This window comes from Montipora foliosa, chromosome 8 (assembly GCF_036669935.1).
Source record: "Montipora foliosa isolate CH-2021 chromosome 8, ASM3666993v2, whole genome shotgun sequence".
Taxonomy (NCBI): domain Eukaryota; kingdom Metazoa; phylum Cnidaria; class Anthozoa; order Scleractinia; family Acroporidae; genus Montipora; species Montipora foliosa.
This window is the reverse complement of record NC_090876.1, coordinates 41,100,591-41,115,590: the sequence shown is the minus strand read 5'-3', so window position 1 is coordinate 41,115,590 and position 15,000 is coordinate 41,100,591. Positions and strand designations below refer to the sequence as shown.

The window sequence follows — 15,000 nt, the reverse complement described above, 5'->3', positions numbered from 1 at the left end:
TTTTCAAGCGATCTCTTCTTTTAAGGGAGCTAAAAGAGGAATGATACAGAAAAATAAACAGCTTTCCAGTGAAATTTTAAGACTGATGGAAAAAAATCCATTCGCTGGAACTCAAATAAAAATTAACAGAACACTTTTTGAGGCCAGAGCTGGGACTGAAGGAGAAGGGGGTACAAAGATTTTTCTTTTGTTCTGAAATACACGCCGAATTTTGATAAACATTAAGAAGTGTCCCGTTAAGGTGGCTCAAACCAGTTTCAAAAATTAAGAATTAACTTTGGAACAAGACTATAAACTCTCTTCATCCTGACTGGTTTACGCTTACAAAAAACGAATTAGGAAATTTCTGCCTACAGTACTCGGATTTGAGGATGCTTATGCTGACACCTACTCATTGATAACCAAACTGAATAATTATTACTATTATACCCTATAATTGTTTTATTCTTTTTTTTTTTTTTTCATTCACTTATTTAATAATATTGTAATAATTATGAACGTTTCTTCAGTCTGTCTATTGTGTAATGGCCTAATGTGTATTGTGAAGTTTTATTTTGTCTTAATATCTTAGTGCCATGTACGCCATTACCCTGCACTCCTCGATTAGCACTGCAAACGCGTGTAGTGTTCATTGAAAAATTTAACCGTAATTTTTGAAAAAAAAAAAAAAATTGAACTTGAACTTTAACTTGACAAAGGAAGCGATGTCACCGAATTAAGATTCAAGGAAATGTCAAAGTCGCCACACGCCTCACAAATCATTCCAATAGTACCCCTAAATCGGTGTATACTATTCTACAATTTAGCGATAATCGGATTGGAGCATCCTTGCGGTACGAATATAACAATAATAACAGTTGGCTCAATAGCGTCCATCACCATTTTCGCAACAGTGAAACCTGTGGTTAGAATGGCCGAAACATCTTGCGGAGCAACTACACTGTGCAGGGCCACATTCGAGATACTGGCTCGGCAGTGGACGAAAGAACGAGTCATAAAAATATTGGGATCTCTTATAATGGTGGCTCGTTTGGATCGGCAGTGGATGGTAAACGAGCCAAACGAGCCGGCTTGTCAGTAGAGTGTCTAGATGTGACCCTGAATTCTGTAGCTTGCATTTCAAGAAGGGCGAGTACGGCTCTTGTTCCTGTTTTAAATCCTTATCGTCCAGGCGAATGTAATAGTTGATTAACATGTATCAAAGTTGACGTCATCGCTTCTCCGGAGATCAACCAATAAGAACACTCCGTCACCGGAGCTCCGGGATTTCAAAGCGCAAGATGAAACAGTCTCTCTTTTCACTCTAACAACCGCTCGCGGTATTTGTGACCCGCAGCTTCAGCCGTTGAAAGTTGAACACACGCGTTCGTTTTCAACGATTCTAGGGCAAAAGAGAGACTGCTCGCTGTCTAACCAAATGCCGGCACATACGAAAACTTTCGCTTGCATTCAGATCACAAGCAGCCACAAGATTAGGATGTGTTCTTCACTTTGTCGAATGCAATGGTCCTGCAAAGATTTGATTCCTGTCACTTTGTGCTGTCACGTTGGTGAAATAACATGAGGCGTGATTATTTGTTTACCCACACATCTCAAACCGTGGACGACAATATGGCATGTGTAGCTAAGTGAATATCCGCTTATGGTGCAGTGTCCACCGTGCAAACTTGTTGTAATTGATCAAGGATCTATCTACCTATCTACCGTTTATTTGCCTCCATCACAATAATTGATAATTCTTACAAATTCTTGCAAACGTTTAGAATATCTTGCCTAATAGGATGCGACCACACAGTGGAAATGGTGAGTGTGTCATTAATGCGTTTTTGCTCTGCTCTGTGGAAGTGTCTGAAGGAAGGCAGCCGTTCAATGTTTTAAACCACTGCAGGACTGGCATGCTTAGACTCTTTAATTAAGTTTGCTGGCAGGCATTCATTTCTTATGCTAAGAAAGATAATATAAAGCGATTATTCATAATTTTCGCTGAATTAAAGAAAATTTCCTTCATTGAAAGCAATGCCCTCTGCTAAGAATAACAATCAAAATATGGAAAAACGTACAGATCTCATTATGATATGATGAATTCCAGTATGACACGGAGGATTTTGTCGAGACCTCAGTTTTTTCAGAGATTCAAAGGTTGACCTTTCTGACACAAAATGAGAGACTGCGAAAACATGTTTTGTTACACGGCTAGGGGTTTTTGCAGAATGCGGAAGGACAATGGTCTGCTGTCAGTTATTAAAAGTGCATATTTGCATTGTCTTTTAGTTATTGTGGTGAATATCTTTAGTGGTGTGGTCTAAACACCAGTTTAAAATGGTTAGCTCTTAGTTAATCGATTCAAGCATCGATTTTAAATGGTTAGCTTTCAGCTATTGTAATGTATGGGTACATTTGTTACCCTCGAACACTGATTAGAGGCATTCCTTCCGATACATTACAATGATGTGGCGCACCAACTCAGTACACTTTTCACGGTTGCAGTTTAATTTCATTTTTCATTGTGATTTCAAGGAACAGTAAAGTTAGAAGTTTTTGGCATCGCAGCAATGTTTCAACAATGGAAATATGATCTAGTTAACGAAATTGTTAATCTAAAGGAAATCAGTTTTTTAGTGCTGTTGAGTCTGCAAGGAAAGGTTAAATATAAGGTCGTTTAACTTTTGTTCAAATTGTTGACATCAAAAGCGAAGTGCTTAAATTGTCTCTAGCTGTGACAGACATTTTGTTTTCGTAGAAAAGTCCGTTTATGTCAATCGGAAGATTCTTGCAAGCAATTTACCACAGGGTGATTCTGTATTAAGTTGGCTTGTACTTGCTAAGTTGATTACACCAGTTAATTTCATAAGCTGTGATCGACACGAAAACACCATTATCCCAAGCAATAATTAGATGTTTAAGAAGCCTAGGTAATTTTTATTGTAAAGAGTATAGCCTGCGAGCAAGCTCTCCAAAATCTCGCTTTGGAGGCTATTAAGAGTAGAGGAGATAAACTTGCAAACACAGTGTTGGCCTGGAGGAGGTTCAGTTTTTTCTCCGTATCATCAACTATTCACACCCGTTTACCAAAGCCTTGAAATCATAATTCAGTTTGCTGCCGGGATAATTAGATTGAACCAAGCCTAAAACGAATGATTCATTGTGAATACTAATCCACAAACATTTGAATGAGTTTACAAGTAACCAATTGATAGCAATTTAACACCTTCTCACACGATATTTCATTAGAACCTGAATTTAGTGTTAAAATGAGCCTTAAAAATTGAGCACAAGACAAGATGCACGGAAGTCAAAGTGAATATACATGTGGCTAATTATTGTTGCATAATATATGTTTAAAAAGATTTTGCTATGATCCCTTCACTGATTCCTCCAGGATCATTAATATTATCTGACAGTGACACCAGTTCTGATGGAGGTGATGAATATGAATTGTATGGTGATGACAATGCTGTTTGTAGCATTTGCCTAACAAAAGAAATACTCGCTCATCTTAGTGTTCAGGGTATTTCAACATGACACCCATTAGAATTGAGAAACATTCAGTGAAACAACGAAATCAAGAGAAACCGGAGATTTTATATTTGAAGCTTTTTCTTGTGTTCTATATTAATGGATAATTGGGATATTTTAGCCTTTGGTAATTTAAAGGAAGAGATCTAATCTAACGCTCGAAACCTCAGCTTTCCAAATCGTTCACGGTGGTAATTCGACCTTCATAATTAACACGTTTGATAAAACCAAATTTTCATGTTTCACTCTCCCACCGACGCAGCACCACAGTTTCTTTAGAAACTAGAAATTCGATAATTTATAACACTGCTAGCGTTTCAGGGAAGGATCGGGTAATCTTAACCACGGTCAAATGTTAGAGATTTGATTTCTGTTTAGGTTTTACCTTTGCGCCGTGCGCAATGTCTTGTCTTGGACCCCATACTTAGATTGCGAAAGGAAAGTTTTTTTTCTCTATGCAACATCGGCGTCTTCCGAGTAGATGTTTGCATGATACGTGGTAAGTGAATCACTAGTAATCACACGGTTGGCATTCACTGACTGAGCAGCGAAGGATTCAGTAGTGCATTTTTTTTACAGAGTAAGTTCAGTGTTCACATTATTACAAGTGAACAGCCTAATAGCGACGCATTAATTGCAATCTCTACAGTTAAATACAGAGTCTGGGATATGTATCGATAGAATAAGTACAATAAGAACAGTCTCAAAGGGAAAAAAGAGCTCACAACAAACTGTTCGTATGTTTTGTCAAGATTTTATGTCTCCTCTTCATCACTACTATTCAGTAAGCTCATAGCAGTAATTGCTGCAAGTAAATGATTTAACTATCATTCTGGGTTTGAGCAAAGTAGGCAAAGATCTTCGTTTTTGCATTCATTATCTTGCGAAAGTACTCGTGACATTATCCTTTTCATAACAACATGGCGAACTGAGAAAAGGATACTTGGACGAACATTGCTATAAGAAACTAACAATGAGCTCCTATAAAGTACAAACACCCTTTTCATGATTTCTCGAAGTAGAACTTTATCATGCTTTAGTGATTGGGTTGTCTGCGACATCAGATGTTCCGGAAATACGTCTGCGTTCGAAGGCTAGTGATTGCCGTATATCTTATAATTAAACACCAGCTTAAATATTGTCAGCTCAGTTTTAGTTATTGTAGCTAAATAGCTGGCCAAGCTTCGAACACCGATTAGAACGTTCGCGGTCGGGCGTTTCGCAAATAACCACGCCAATATGTGGCACTCCTTCTCGGAAAACGTTTCTTGGGTTACGATATATTTCGTTTCATGTTTCTTTATGATTTCAAGGTAGAGTAAAGTTTTGCTACTGATTTCGCGTCGCAGCAATGCTTTTTCAACCACTGAAATACAATCTCGTTAACGAGATTACCAATCTAAAGGATATCACTTTTTTACTATCGTTGAATGCAGTAAGGAAAGGTTAAATAACGTCCTTGTGTTTCAAACAGCGAACATCAGAAGCGAAGTGCTATTGTCAGTAACTGCACCGTTTATGTCTATCTGATGACTTCATCCTTTATGACTTCACACGCTGTGTGTTTTCGTTTTTGGCTGTAAATTATAATTATGCAAGGCTGCTAGAAATGCTCATCAAAGAAAAAAAATAAAAAGCTGGAAAGGACGTTCTGTTTTGCTGATAAGCCATCTTCAGGAAACCATAGATGACGATGGACCTTTCTTGAATCTGTTGTTATTCCATTTCGAGGGACAACAGGAGCTATTTGGCACAAAATAATCGCAGTGCCTCAAAAGAAGTCGCAAATGTGGTCGAAATGATTGCTTGTTTGAAAGGTTTGAGCTTGAATTCTGCAAGAAAAGTTCAAGTAAGGTCGTTGGGCTTTTTTTCAAAATGCCAACATCAAAGGCGAAGTGCTCATATTTACTGTAACTTACATTATTTTCAGAAACACGTTCGGTTATATGTCTATCTGAAAGACTAATTATTTTGTTTAGGAGTTATTCTGTATTAAGTTGGCTTGTATTTAAGTTGATTAGGGCATAAAATTTTATTCAAAATTTTTGTAAGATGGAACAATTATAGGAAGATGTGATGAAGGGAAATGAAAGGGCATCGTTGCCTCAAAAGGATTGCAAATTGAAGAGTATAATAATTCTCGGTATGATCCACCTTAGTTATAGTATCGAAGAAAGATAGAATCGAAGCATGAGGTCGACTGCATCTTCAATTTTAGACAAGATTGATGACGGCAGACTGATAAAGAGCATTCGGCATTAATATTAACACAAAACGCGCTTCGAAACCGAAAAGCACAAATGGAAACTTAGCGTTAACACGGACGAGGTGCATTTTATTCCGCGTATTGACTATTTGCTCCTGTTTGCCGTAGCCTTGAAATCATAGTTCTTTTCGCTGTTGGGATATAGAAACAAAGAATCATCCTGTATGGGTAGGAATCAAGAACATTGTTAATAATAAGGAGTGGATGATCCGGCTTAATTCTTACATATCTAGCGCTAGTGTTTGAAATTTTTTTTGCTTCGGCTGGTAGACGACGCCCACTGAGGAGCAATTGGTAATTGTGCTTCATTCTTCAATGAATGTTTGCGTTAAAACGTTAGAAATCGGCTCATGGCTTTTTGAGAAGTTCTTATTATAAATTTGGTTTAGTTGCGAAAAGAAGAATGCAGTTTGAAGATATTTTGACTGGACTTCTGTGCAAACAATACCCCACTGTAATAACATCAATGTTGCAAAGGATGACAGACATTGCGGAATATTGGCGAATATCATGCAAAGATTGTGCTATAAAATGCTGAATATTCAATTTCTGCCTGACAATTTTCAAGGTCGTTTATTCAATAAGCGTATGGCATTACAACGGTGAATGTTTAAGATGTAATGCTTTATTCAGTGTTATATTGATAATGGCATTAGCTACAAAGCCCGGCATACCTCTAGTGATTGAATGTTTCCACATGCCTTTAGTATTATAAAGTGAATCCACGTGCCATCTTTGAAAAAAGATTACTTTACTGGAAGAGATCTTTCCTCGAGAGCGGGAAGTGTTTTAAAATAAGCCAAACGCATGACAACTAATAACGTGAAACTCTGGATCCTAAATTTATAAATGAAATTTGGTTCCTTTGATTAAGCTGTAAAGCCCGACACAATTGTCCATCACATGTAGAAAACCTGACAACTCATAACTTAAAACTGGGGATTCCTTAACTTTTAAGTTATATCCGGAAGCGAGTTGAGAAGCCTATGAAATGGATGAATTTTCTGTAAGACTAATCCGCTCGCACCTTGTCAACGGGGTGCTATCATTCAGTCGTGCCACGCAAGTGAAGTTTGCAGAGTGGTAGGACTTTCCTCAGTAACAATAGGATCTTTCGTTCGCTCGAGTAGAAAGATCCATAGAAAAATAGGCGCTAGGGACCGCAATGTTTTTTCAATGTAGGTAATCACAGAAAATATACTCAACGCAAGAATGATCCGATTGCTTATGTCTTCTCAGTGTTGGGGCTTCCTCCCTTCCCACTGCAAGCAACCACTTACATTGGTAAGTAAAGTGCAAAGGAAAAATTGAAGCAAAGGGCTTAAACTTGATTTAAACAACGATCCCCGAAAACTGATTTGCACCGATAAAACATTATAAAACCTACTGAGGTTGAGGTTGAAGCAAATAACCCCTGATCCCAGTTGCGGTACTGAAACAAACAATAGTGAAATGAATACCTGCGTTATTGCATAGTTCCAGAAATGAAAAACTATACTAGTTACCTTTCTCATCTAAAAGATAATTTTAATGGACATCCTTTGTTATCATTATTATTCATTATTAAGACTAGCTTTGTAACCAGGTGGTCTGATTTATTTGCAACAAAAGTAACCATTGTAGGTATTTTGTGTTAACCTGGGAACCCTTGCTTACGTTCTGTACAAATAAATGTTCACATTTTAAGATAACAGGAAATGGTCGTACTTTGTTCTTCTTGTACATTTACTTTTTTAAAAAAATTTGGTTTGGGTTCCTCAAACTTAGATCAGATAGGATTTTCTCACCTGCAAAGTTCTGGGTTTTAAAAGCGTACTCCTCATTCATATGTAGCAGCAAATTGCCTTGGCCTGTGCCTGAATTTTAAGCTAGCTTAAGCCCAGGGAAGGTGTCCTTCCAATGATCGATTCTATTTCAGTGATGGTTTTTTGTTAACACGCGCCTGAAATTTACCCTACTGGTTCTTCCGGTGGTCACTTTGTTTTTGCAATCACGTGCCCAGATTGTCTGTTTTGGGCGACTGACTATGGAAAGATCCATGCCATGGAAAATTCTGATTGGTGTTCTTGAACACGATACGACGAAATCAAAGCTTTTCGGTATGTGGATTTCTTACAGCTCTTTACCTCTTCAGTTTCAGGTGTGATAACATCTAACTACTTAAAGGAGTTTTTCCGTGGTGTTCCCTTTTCACCTATTTTTATTTGTCATATGTTTTGCTATTGCTGAACTGAAGCTTTCTTGAAGAAAGAACAATGGGCAGCAGAAAATATGTTACAAGACAATCAGCACGAATGGCATCTGCTTGTGTATTCAAAATCAGTACTTTGACTTGCTTATCTTTCTAAAGATTGCTATCACCATGACAGTGAAATGCCTTTATATTACCGAACTCAGAAATTGGGTTTCCAGGGGGCCACGTAGAAAAGCTGTACTGAAGAGCAAGCTCTTCAGAAAACAAGAGCGATCAAAAGTTCAAAAGGTTGTCTGCGTTTCAACAAACAATGTACCAAAGAATGCGAAGCTTAAAGTTTTACATATCTATGAAATATAAGCTTGCCCGAAATATACAGACTTGCGTTTTTTCAAGAGCTCATTAAGGGGAGCCTTTATCTCCCATACTCTCCCATACTCCCATACCGGAGTGAACCCTTTCCCGAGTAGAGTTATTTATAGAACGCCTCCTTTGGGAAACTCAGCACGCCCACTGTTGTAAAAGCCAATCTCCCGTGGGAGATTCAATACGCCAACTGTTGAGTGCGTGAAAAAAATGAAGAAATGTTGAAGAAGGCGGATTCGAGCATGATTGATGGCCAGACCTTGGGGATCCTGAGAAGTGGCTTTTGTGAAGAAAAAAGCATTTCAAGTTACGGTGGTAAAACACTGTTTTCACTGCTTGCACACTTTGTGTGTCATTCTTTTAACGCGACGTATCCTGCAAGTCAAGTCTCCGTCGATCTTCCAATATACGTATCGATTTAAACTCACGAATACTCTAACAACATCGCAAAGAAATCGACAACGTTGTTGTTTCACGTGCAATGTCGCGACGTGTACACATTTCCCGTTCAAGCTAATGAAATCACACCATAAACGTCACAAATCCCAAGGGAACATATTGAAGCCAATGAAATCGTAGAATATAGCTAAACGCCCCATGCGAATTCGATTTTCTAACACCGAGGATCGACGAAATTTTTCACAGAGTGGACCCCTAGTGGGCGTAGCCCAATAACAATTTAAATCGGACAAATCTCCAGTCGTCCGGGTGAGTGTAGTCAAGAGGACTGTTTTGGATGACATTGACTGACGTTTTGACCAATGAACGGAAGCTATTCCGTTAAACTGTTCCCGGGTTCCCTTAACATCATTCGGACTTGTAAAGTTGTGACGTGAACTTTCTGATCCCGCAGTCAACTCAGTAGGCAATAGTTTTTAGAGATGTTAGATCGAGGAGGAGCACAAAGTGCCGAAGATCAAGGCGGCAGTGAACGTATACAGAAATGGCGACCTACCGATGGCAATGGTGTGCAAGTTTGAGGAGAGAGCGGAGGAGTTAGGTCATATGTCTCTTTGGAGTACCCAAATCCAACCTGCATACAGTACGAAAGTGGGGAGGTGATACCAGTAGGGAAGCCTAAAGCGGAATTAAGGAAGTGTGTGGAGCTGAAGTTTCGGAAGCAGGTGCAAGACCAGAATTTGCAGGGGAAACTAATCTCCGCAAGAGAGGTGAGCATGAGCCTTAACATCGAAGGCTGTTGTGGCGTGTCATGCTTGACACTGCTAGACTGCTAGACACCAGGTCCCCCCCCCCCCAGATATGTAACCAGGCCCTCAGCCTCACACAATCGTGTGTCTGGTAGCTCGCTTCACTTTTATTAAAAGTTCCATTGTAAGTTCTGTTCTTTAGTCCAGCTGTGATAGTATTCCCCCAACGCGACATGGTGTCAGAAGTGAGTCGACCTCTTTGCTGGAGTAGAAGCAAGACGAATTCACGCCGAAAAGGACAAGAACAAAGCCGACAGGACAAGAGAATATTCGCATCTGATCGGCGCCATATTGTATTTCGCAAAGATGCCCGACACCGTAGAACAAGCGGCTGCGCCACTGATAATGCCGCCAGCGAATCTTCCACCGCCGAAACCTCTCGTAATCGATGATAACCTAGCCACAAGTTGGAAACAGTGGAAGAAAATATAGCAGCGTTACGAAATCGCCGCCGGGATTTATCAACAATCTGACCTCGTGCGAGTTTCGACGTTACTCTCTGTCATCGGCGAGGACGCGGTCAAGATTTTCGATACGTTTACCTGGAGAGAAGGCGAACAGGATGACAAATTGAAGGACGTGCTGGCGAAATTCGACGAGTATTGTGAACCACGTACACAAGTAATTTACCAAAGATATTGCTTCAATAACAGAAAACAGGAAGCTGGCGAGAGCATTGCCGCTTACGTAACCGAGCTCCGCATGATTGCGAAGAACTGTGCTCACGATGGCATCACGCCCGACGAAATTTTACGCGATCGCTTGGTCCTTGGCATTCGTGACGACAAGGTCCGAGAACGGCTATTACGAGTCACTCACTTGACTTTACAGAAAGCATTAGACATATGCAAAGCGGCTGAACAGACCAGTCAACAGCTAAAGATGATGAGCAGTGCACCTGAGGAGGTGGTTGGTGTGGTCCGACAGACCCCGCAGAACCAAAGAAAGACACGGGACTCAACCGGCCACCGACCGGAATGTCGTTTTTGTGGTTACCATCATGCTACTCGCCAGTGTCCCGCCTATGGGCAAATCTGCCGTAAGTGCGGCCAAAAGAACCACTTCCAGTCTAAGTGCCGCTTAGCCAACCCGCAAGTAAATAATGTACAAATACCAGAGGAGGTTTTCCGAATAAGCCAAGTTGGGGCTGGCTCGCGTGCGATGATCACAATGGGAGTTGGTACCCAGTCCACTGAGAGTCAAGTAACTTTCCAACTGGATACTGGCGCAGAATGCAACCTTCTGTCCATGAAAGAATGTAAGCGCGCCACAGGTGATACAGAAATGCAGCACGTCAAGTTCTGCTCCCACAAGTTTATCAAAACGTACACTAACGAACGTTACAAAATCCTTGGCTTTGCTGACATCCCTACATTACGCCGTGGACATGCCACCGTATTGCAGTTTAACATCACTGAAGATGACCTAGCACCACTTTTATCCTACCAAGCGTGTATGGATCTGGGGCTTATCTCAATTAACGACAGTGACGACATGTTTTTCCCCACGCCGAGAGTCGGTTCCAAGACCGTAGCCCCTGATTTATTAGAAGAGTTTAAGGATGTATTTGAAGGACTGGGCGACCTCCCAGGAGAGTACCACATAGCAACTGACGACACGGTACGGTCGGTGGTCCATCCACCTCGCCGTTTTCCAGTCGCTTTAAGGGAGCAAATCAAGAGTAAGCTAGACGAAATGGTAGAAAGTGACGTCATCACACCAGTTAATGAGCGTACCGCGTGGGTTTCCAGCATGTTAGTGGTGGCCAAGCCAAACAAGCTGCGCATATGCCTTGATCCCCGTGATCTTAACAAAGCCATCCGTCGCGAGCATTATCAATTGCCACTGTGGAAGAAGTAGTGACCAGGCTCACCCAAGCAAAGAAATTCACTGTGGTGGATGATAAAGATGGCTTTTGGCAGAAACGTCTTGACACCGACTCCAGTTACAAAACCACCTTCAACACACAATTTGGGCGTTATAGGTGGAAGAGGATGCCCTTTGGGATCTGCTCAGCACCGGAGATTTGGCAACGCACGATGCATGAATTTGTGGAGGACCTTGAGGGGGTGGAAGTTATTGCGGACGACTTCTTGATTGCTGGATTTGGTACTACTGACGACGAAGTAAACCTGAGCCTGGAGAGTAACGAACGCGCGTTCCTTGAGAAGTGTCGCCAGTGGAACCTGAAGTTGAATCGAGCGAAAGTACGTCGAAATCAGTCCAGTGTGAAATTTATGGGGCACCTACTCACCTCAGAAGGCCTCAGACCCGACCCCGACAAGATTCAAGCCATATTGCAGCTGCCTGAACCCGAAGACCGGCCTGCGTTGAAGAGGTTTCTAGGGATGGTCACGTACCTCTCAAAGTTTATGCCCCACCTTTCAGAGATGACTGAGCCCCTCAGACGTCTGGAGGACAAAGATGTGGAGGTCCAGTGGCTGGAGCAGCACTCCGTAGCCATCGCGACCATAAAGAAGTTCCTTACCGAGGCGCCTGTGCTCAAGTATTATGATGTTAGCAAACCTGTTACTGTGCAGTGCGATGCTAGCCAGTCTGGTTTAGGAGCAGTTCTTCTGCAAGATGACCAACTCATTTGTTATGCGTCCCGTGCCCTGACTGATACAGAAATGCGCTATGCGCAAATCGAAAAAGAAATGCTGGCCATTGTCTGGTCCTGCGACAAGTTTGACCAATACCTGTATGGACGTGATACAGTAACTGTTGAAAGTGACCACGAGCCACTGAAATCTGTGTTTAAGAAAGAGATCCACAAGTCACCCAAGCGCCTACAGCGAATGCGTCTGGCGCTACAGACATACAACCTAGATGTACAATACAAGAAAGGGCACCTCATGTATATTGCTGATACACTTAGTCGAGCCTACATGAAAACAACAGAAGGAGCTCATTCAGAGCCCTGTGAGATTCGCGCCATCGAGACGGTAGACCATGAAGAACATGTGCGAGTGGACACCCCCAAACGAGATGTGTTCCGGGAGCAAATAGCTGCAGACCCTGAGATCCAGGAGTTAATTCGCATTATTGCCCAAGGGTGGCCAGAGAAGAAACACTGCCCGCCTGCTGTTCACCCTTACTATGATGAGCGCAGAGAGCTGATTGAGTCTCAAGGGTTGGTTTTCCGTGGTGAGCAGCTGGTAGTACCTCGATCGCTTCGTAAGGACATGCTGAATCAGATACACAGCAGTCACGTTGGCATTGGAGGTTGCATTCGTCGTGCACGCGAAATATTATACTGGCCAGGAATGAGTGCGGAGATCCGTGATTTTGTCTCAAGATGCTCCACCTGCCAGACGTATAGACCAGCACAGACTCGGGAAGAGCTGAACCCTCATGACTTGCCCTCTCGCCCGAGTCCGAGATATCCACAGTCAAACGGTAAAGCGGAAAATGCTGTCAAAACGTGTACAGGACTGTTAAGGAAAGCAAAGGAGGACAAGAAAGATCCCTTACTGGCAATTCTAGATTGGCGAAACACCCCAAGCGAGGGATTTGGCACCTCACCCGTTCAAAGGCTGATGGGTCGACGCACTCGCACACTACTGCCGACCTCCGAGAAGCTGCTTAAGCCTTCTGCTGACCAAGTGACAACCAGAAAGAACCTGGAAGCGCAGAAAAGAGTGCAATAAATGCAGTACAACCGAGGCACAAAGAACGTGCCCCCCTTGCTGGTTGGAGATGCTGTCCGAATGAAACTTCCAGGTGAACAAAAATGGAGTCTCGGGGTCTGCACCCGTTCTCTCGGCAGGCGCTCTTATGAAGTTGAAGTTGAAGGCCGAACCTATCGCAGAAACCGACGCCAACTGCGCTCTACTCCAGAACCTCCGCCCAGGAACAGTGCTGAGGAAGTGATTCCGACTCCGGCACAGGAGGAAAGTAGCTTGCTCCCCACACCAAGGCAAGAACACGAGCCGGAGCTGAGCACAAGTACAGGAGTGCATCCAGAAAATGCCTTATCGTTCCCAGCACCCGGTGAACCGGAGGAAATGTCGGAGACCCTCCCGAGTATTGAACCAAGACGCTCTGGTCGTGTAAGACGCCCGCCTGTCTGGCAAGAAGATTATGATTTGTGCTGAAGGAACATTGATCTGAGCGAACGTTGATTTTACTTAAACAATCTTTGAACACTTGAGACACTTAAGGCTTTCTAGATTGAGCACTTAGGAAACGTTGTTTATGTTTGTTTCGTTTTGTTTTTGTTAAAGAGAAGAGGATGTGGCGTGTCATGCGTGACACTGCTAGACTGCTAGACACCAGGTCCCCCTCCCCCCTTAGATATGTAACCAGGCCCTCAGCCTCACACAATCGTGTGTCTGGTAGCTCGCTTCACTTTTATTAAAAGTTCCATTGTAAGTTCTGTTCTTTAGTCCAGCTGTGATAGTATTCCCCCAACGCGACAGCTGTTTCTAGTGGCTAAGTGGTTGGAAACAATGCCCAACACATACAGTGGTGGGCATGTTTGAGCTTTACGAACAGTTGTTACCTACGAGGCTGTATGCCTGCCAGAAAACGCACACAGAAACGACGGGTGAGGTGAAGTGCAAGCGATGCAATGTGGCCCCTGAGAGTGCTTCATCGATTAGCTTAACGTAGGGACTTGTTTCTCTGCCATTGCCTGGTTTGGAACTCTTAACCTTGTGTCCTTATACGCATCAGTAAATGTTTTTTAACTTCGTCTTGACTTGGTTCACATTCCTTACAACACGTCGCGTTTAAATCTTGCGTTAGTATATCCCAAACAGTCTTGGTTCTTTTCTTCTTTAGGTCTGCATATTTGCAGAATAATTTTTGTCTCTTACTCACCGCATTTCATTCTGCCGGCAGAAATGTTTATATCTGAGCTCCCGTCATTGTTTGGGCTTGGAGAAGGTGTTTTAGACATCGTCAATAGAATTCACTGGTGATAGTGGAAGTTTTTGAAATGCATGTTAGCTTGAATACAATGACCCAGGTGATAGACGCCTGGAGTAGACTCTTTTTGGAAACCAGCTATAGTCATTGGGCATTTGATGAGTAAAGCTTCGATAAGATTCACGAGGAACTTCGTCGAACATTTGCATTTGGCGTTACATCTCAATTAAAGCTTACGGACGCTGAAAGCTGTTGAAGTTCGATCAATTCTTGTTCTAAAATTGAAGTTGACAGCTTCCAAATTTGTTTGTTTACCTCCGCTGAAGATAATTTGCCAACGCCAACGACAACCAGACGGCAGTATTTTTTGAGCTCGCAAATGATTGGGTAGCCCAACAAGCTTTAAATAGAACTCCAGATAAAACCTTTTTTTTTTGAAAGCTACTGTAGCTCTTTGAGGTCTACCGCTTTCATTGGTCTCAGTTGCATCGCCCTTTGATCGACTCTCTGGTCGAACACGAACTTTAGGTTAAGCGGGATTTAGCATTTTTAAACCACAATGTAAGCCTTTAGTGCGA

General features: G+C 42.2%; 1 protein-coding gene across 7 annotated transcripts in view; it reads right to left on the bottom strand.

The window, feature by feature from the left end:
- The window catches only part of LOC138013385 (uncharacterized), a 66,841-nt gene that overhangs the window by 17,995 nt on the left and 33,846 nt on the right, over window positions 1-15,000 (bottom strand). For 6 of the 7 annotated variants that reach the window (XR_011125215.1, XM_068860449.1, XM_068860446.1 and 3 more), the window contains one exon: window positions 1-29. This exon is cut by the window's left edge and continues 283 nt beyond it. The gene's annotated coding sequence lies outside the window, so the exon portion shown is untranslated. Of the gene's footprint in view, window positions 30-7,569; window positions 7,724-15,000 lie in introns of those variants that run through there. The other variant, XM_068860452.1, reaches the window with a different exon arrangement.